Source organism: Dermacentor andersoni, unplaced genomic scaffold (assembly GCF_023375885.2).
Source record: "Dermacentor andersoni unplaced genomic scaffold, qqDerAnde1_hic_scaffold ctg00000040.1, whole genome shotgun sequence".
Taxonomy (NCBI): Eukaryota; Metazoa; Arthropoda; class Arachnida; order Ixodida; family Ixodidae; genus Dermacentor; species Dermacentor andersoni.
The window spans coordinates 5162121-5167993 of NW_027314753.1; the positions used below are offsets into that span (position 1 = coordinate 5162121).

The 5873-nt window shown below is 44.2% G+C and overlaps 1 non-coding gene across 1 annotated transcript; it reads right to left on the reverse strand.

Moving 5' to 3' along the window:
* Positions 1 to 2615: 2615 nt before the first annotated feature.
* TRNAS-GGA (transfer RNA serine (anticodon GGA)) lies at positions 2616 to 2690 on the reverse strand. Its single transcript has one exon. It is a non-coding gene; the product is annotated as a tRNA-Ser (tRNA).
* Between the last annotated feature and the right edge of the window lie 3183 nt (positions 2691 to 5873).

A 5873-nucleotide genomic window follows, 5' to 3' on the forward strand; every position in this document is an offset into this window, starting at 1 on the left:
TCTCGTTTCGAAAGTACTTACAGAAATGTCCGGGAGAGCTCGCGCGTGGTGTTTTCAGTGAGCGCTGACAGCAAAACCTATGAGGAGGGCGCCACGTGATCCCTCATAATACGCCAGCGAGGCGCTTCCGATAGATGGCGACTCCGTAACTCCTCGCCGCCAATGGAGCTTTGCCGATTCCGCTAGGTGGCAGAGCCTATCAAGAAAATGTGGCTGTTGCTGCGGCTGCGGCTAGCAGCTAGACAGGCGGCACGACCACTCGGCACGACCCAACGCGTGCGTCTATTTGTCGTAGAAAAATCGCTCACGTGACCTGATCCTAGGTGCCTAGGGACAGCATCGTTTAGGGATTTTTGAGAAGGCGCGATGCTGGCGCCGAGCGACGCCTTGGCGTGTTCGTCCTCGGCGTGATCGTATTCGGCGTGATCGATCGTATTCAATGCAGGAGCACAATGCGGATTCATGCCCCTGCTTTTGGCTGGACTGCACACGCTCTTTGAGAATTGATTCATTTCATTGATTCATTCTTTGATTAAGCGCGAGACCTAGCAATGGGTAGCCCAAATATAGATTTGAGAAAACCAAAACGAATTCAGCAGTAATAAGCTAAAGGGTTGTTTTGGTGTAGACCAGTGGCCAAGTCCGGATATGAAGGAGGAGGAAGAAAAGCCGAGTCTTTCCACTTCAACACTGGGAGGCACAACTCCCACAAATAAATACGACTCTTACTTATTTGACTTTTTTAAGGAGATTACCGACTTGCATCGGGAAGTGTTCAGTTCAACAAACACTGCATGAAGTAAGCTTCCTGCGCATATTTCACCAGCTACTGCATCATTGTTTCACATTATGACTGAAACTGCAATTTTCTTTATGCCACAACTTGCCCAGTTTTGTGTTTAGGATGTTAGCAGTGCTATTAAGGCACTTAAATACTCATGAACAGTAGAGAGACAAAAATAAAAGTAAGAAAACAGTGGCTTTTTCTGCATAGACTATGCATACACCTGGTGCTCTTATGGTCATTTTTTCCCTATCCGCTAAACCATTCTAAACAAGAAAAGTTTATATACACACAAGTTTACCACAGGTATCCTTCGTAAGCAAAGTATATTTATTCCGTGACATATTCTGCAGCTATGCTATTGGGCTTTCCTTCCTTCCTTTTCAGCTGTGCAGGAGAAGTGATGAGACAGTTTGACAATTTTAATCGTTTAAAGACTTAGCGAAACCTTTTTCGGGTTGTTTTTTTCTAGGTTTCAGACTCTGCACATTGCATGTTAAGGCGTGTTCTCTGTGTTAGTTGCTTTTTCTTTATGGGTAAGGCATGTCAACATTTTTTACACCATGTAAAGTATGATACAACCGACAATATGATGTCGGTTGTTTGTGTCCAAGGCCGTTATACAGCGTGATTGTAGCATTTTGCCAAGTTTTGCCTCTGCCACCCAAGCTTCAAAGATTGCTACCCACTGCTGGTGGCATGACACATGTCACATTTCTTTTTCAATGAAAGAAAGTCTGTCACGCATCCTGTGCACTGGTTGTGTTTTATCTCTTTGAATTTCAATTTGTTGCCTATATTTGCTATTTTGTTGCATTTCAGATTAGGAATGGCTATCATAATTGACATTTAACCATATTGCACACAATGTGGATGATATGTGATTACAATATATGGTCACCATACATATAATAGAAGTTAATAATTCAAGAATAGCGCTTTTGCATGGTGGTACAGCCATGAATTGTGGCTATAAGGTACCAGCGCTGCAGGTAGCACTGCTTGTGCAAAACATAGTTCAACTCTACTACTTTCAAACATGATTGTTTTTATATGCATTTGTACAGCTCCAGTTTCTGTGAACAACACACATCTGGTGGAAGAGTGGCTTGCCCCTGCAGTTGGGTCCAATGAATAGCCAAATTTCTGCCTGCTTTCATGTCATTAGCATATTAGTAAAGGTAGATGTTTTTATAGTAGCCTGTTTGCCCAGTGTAGAAGCCGCTGCAGGGTGTCAGGATCTCATACACATCTTCAGCTTTGCAGGAGACACAGCATCTGGCGCATAGTTTGTCACAGGTCATTTATTCGGGGCAAGTTGAGTTTACTCACTAGCAAAGGGAGAACCAAGCTTGTTGGATATGAAGTAAACCGCCTGTATACTCAGAGGCCTTCTTCATTTCGTGTGACATATGTGGTTATAGCGACCCTTGTTTTAAGCACTTCTTGTCCAGCAGCGGTCGTTTGCTTTTGAAACACTCAGGGTAGCTTTGAGCAAGCTGGACAGGAATAACACTGAAAAACCAGCAGATGTTAATTGTCGCACTTATCCTGCGAAGCTTCGTACAGTATGATGAGGGCGTAAATAAATGAGGGTGTTCCTCAAGGCCTTGTAGCACATGCCACGAGTTTGGAGCAACATGATCTATAGTACTTTTTTGATCGCATGCAATAGGTTTAGCAGGTGACGTAGTAGTTCTGCGGAATCCCGCAAGGTGGAGAGAAGTAATGAATAAAGAGAAAATCAGACATCCACCCGTTCGTAGCAATTGCTACAAAGGAAACCCACACAGGTTCATCGAAAGAAAGGCCTCATAGTTGAAGAAAAATTCGTCCTGGTCCGGGACTCGAACCCGGGACCACCGCCTTTCCGGGGCAGCCGCTCTACCATCTGAGCTAACCAGGCGGCTAGCAGATGGCAGGGCGAAGTTGAATTTGTCGACAACACGAAGCAAAGGCAAGTGTTTGACGTAGTAGTTCTGCGGCATCCCGCAAGGTGGAGGAACCCGTATGGGTTTCCTTTGTAGCAATTGCTACGAACGGGCGGATGTCTGATTTTCTGTTTATTCAGGTTTAGCAGGTGTGACCATGGTTGAAGTGCAGTGCAAGGTCAAGAAAACATATCTATGAGCAGAACCCTGGTAAAGGAGACCCTGGGAAAACTAGTGGGAAGCCTGTTGAACATCTGGTTGACCCACTTGCTGGCTCCATCAGGCAAAGTATGATAAAGAGAAGGAAGTCATCATCATATCAGAAGGTTTTTACATATAAACACTGTGCTAAGGTCATAACATTCCAACGAGTCTTAGTGCGCAGGCTATGCACGACCAACTACATATGCCTTCTGTTCGGACATTTGCTCATTGTAACTAACCAGGATGGAGTGGACAAAAAACGAACAGCAGCTCCATTAAATTGGTTTCACGGGTATCAAGTGTTTTGTAAGTGTACATTGCCATACTCCCCAATGCCGCCTTGGGTGACATCAGCAAGGACCAGCTAGAGGCAAGGGGTAATAGACATCTTTATAAGCTAAAGATACATGCAAGCATGGAGAGCACATTGTGTCCAAAAAGTAGGCACTTCACGGGGGCACTGGAGAAGGAACAGATTATTTACAGCGGGCAAAGACAAGTTACTAACACCCAACACTGTTGCCATCTAACGACCTCTGAAACAATTCTTTTTAAAGAGGAAATCATCTTTGTGAATCCATAAAGAGGGCAGATGGGCAAAGCCCCTTCAGTAATGCTGCCAGCTTCAAAAGCCCACTTTGCACATCGTGAATGCTTCCTTCTTACGACTTTGCTGGGTGCATGCATTCTACTACCCAAAAGCTGTCATTGAGAGCACTGTTGGTTTGGTGGCAATACAGTTCAGAAGCGATTGCAACAAACCTCCCTTCCTAGTTGGCCTGGATACTCACGGTGCTTATGAAGCAGCACCATGAGGCAAGCAAGGTGAACGGATGCCTCCAAGCCCTTGTTCGTTTATCACACTGTTCTGTTAGTAACAACCATGAGACTTGAAACCAACAAGCTCAAGTTCAGCACTCGCGTGGTTACTGCGAGGATCCATAAAAAGCACAAGAACAGAAAACTCAAGGGAAAGCCTAAAGCACCATTTAACACTTAGTATTGCTGCAGCCCACCCCCTTCTTTTATTTTGTCTCGTCGTGCTACATCTTTTTACTATAGATAGGCATCAGCTTAGGCGATGTTCCCAATCAGAGCCCAATTTTTATATACACTATGTGCTGGTTCAAAAAGGCTCGAAAAACTGCAATGGAAGCTTCAAGTAGAAAAGGTGCCTGGAAGAAAAAAAAAAGCTGTGCTGCAACCATCTCGGCAAAATCCTGTCCCCTTAATAAAATTTGTGCTTTCATACCAATTTGAGCCCTCCAGTTTAGAGTAAAGTACCAGTGCACTTATGAACAATGTATCAATTCTCAAAGAGCATGTGCAGTCCAGCCAAAAGCAGGGGCAAGAATCTGCATTGTGCTCCTGCGTTGAAGGTGAATAACACGTGCCATAATGGCGAATGTGCTTTAGTAAGCTTCCCTGCAATATGAATTTGTAATGTACAAAGAATTGTCAATGAAGCTTACCACGAGTACAGATGCACTTGCAAATTATGTCACAATTGAAAATAATGAGCACAGTGTAAACCTATGTGCCCTTTCCACTCACAGTATGCTTTACTGCACGATGCTTATTTACAACCCTGTATTGCACCTGGCAATACGAACCTGGCAACGTTTAACGCTAGAACGTTATCTGGTGAGGCGAGTCTAGCAGTGCTATTGGAGGAATTAGAGGGCAGTAAATTGGATATAATAGGGCTCAGTGAAGTTAGGAGGCCAAAAGAAGGATATACAGTGCTAAAAAGCGGGCACGTCCTGTGATACCGGGGCTTAGCTGAGAGACGAGAACTAGGAGTCGGATTCCTGATTAATAAGAACATAGCTGGTAACATACAGGAATTCTATAGCATTATCGAGAGGGTGGCATGTCTTGTTGTGAAACTCAATAAGAGGTACAAAATTAAGGTTATACAGGTCTACGCCCCTACATCCAGTCATGATGACCAGGAAGTCGAAGACTTCTATGAAGACGTGGAATCGGCGATGGGTAAAGTCAAAACAGAATACAGCATACTGATGGGCGACTTCAATGCCAAAGTAGGCAAGAAGCAGGCCGGAGACAAGGCAGTGGGGGAATATGGCATAGGCACTAGGAATAGCAGGGGAGAGTTATCAGTACAGTTTGCGGAACAGAATAATATGCGGATAATGAATACCTTCTTCCGCAACCGAGATAGCCGAAAGTGGACGTGGAGGAGCCCGAACGGGGAGACTAGAAATGAAATAGACTTCATACTCTGCGCTAACCCTGGCATCATACAAAATGTGGACGTGCTCAGCAAGGTGCGCTGCAGTGACCATAGGATGGTAAGAACTCGAATTAGCCTAGACTTGAGGAGGGAACAGAAGCAACTGGTACATAAGAAGTCGATCAATGAGTTAGCGGTAAGAGGGAAAATAGAGGAATTCCAGATCAAGCTACAGAACAGGTATTCGGCTTTAACTCAGGAAGAAGACCTTAGTGTTGAAGCAGTGAACGACAATCTTGTGGGTTTCATTAAGGAGTGCGCAATAGAAGTCGGTGGTAACTCCGTTAGACAGGATACTAGTAAGCTATCGCAGGAGACGAAAGATCTGATCAAGAAACGCCAATGTATGAAAGCCTCTAACCCTACAGCTAAATAGAACTGGCAGGACTTTCGAAGTTAATCAACAAGCGTAAGACAGGTGAGATAAGGAAGTATAATATGGATAGAATTGAACATGCTCTCAGGAACGGAGGAAGCCTAAAAGCAGTGAAGAAGAAACTAGGAATTGGCAAGAATCAGATGTATGCGTTAAGAGAGAAAGACGGCAATATCATTACTAATATGGATGAGATAGTTCAAGTGGCTGAGGAGTTCTATAGAGATTTATGCAGTACCAGTGGCACCCACGACGATAATGGGAGAGAGAATAGTCTAGAGGAATATGAAATCACACAGGTAACACCGGAAGAAGTAAAGA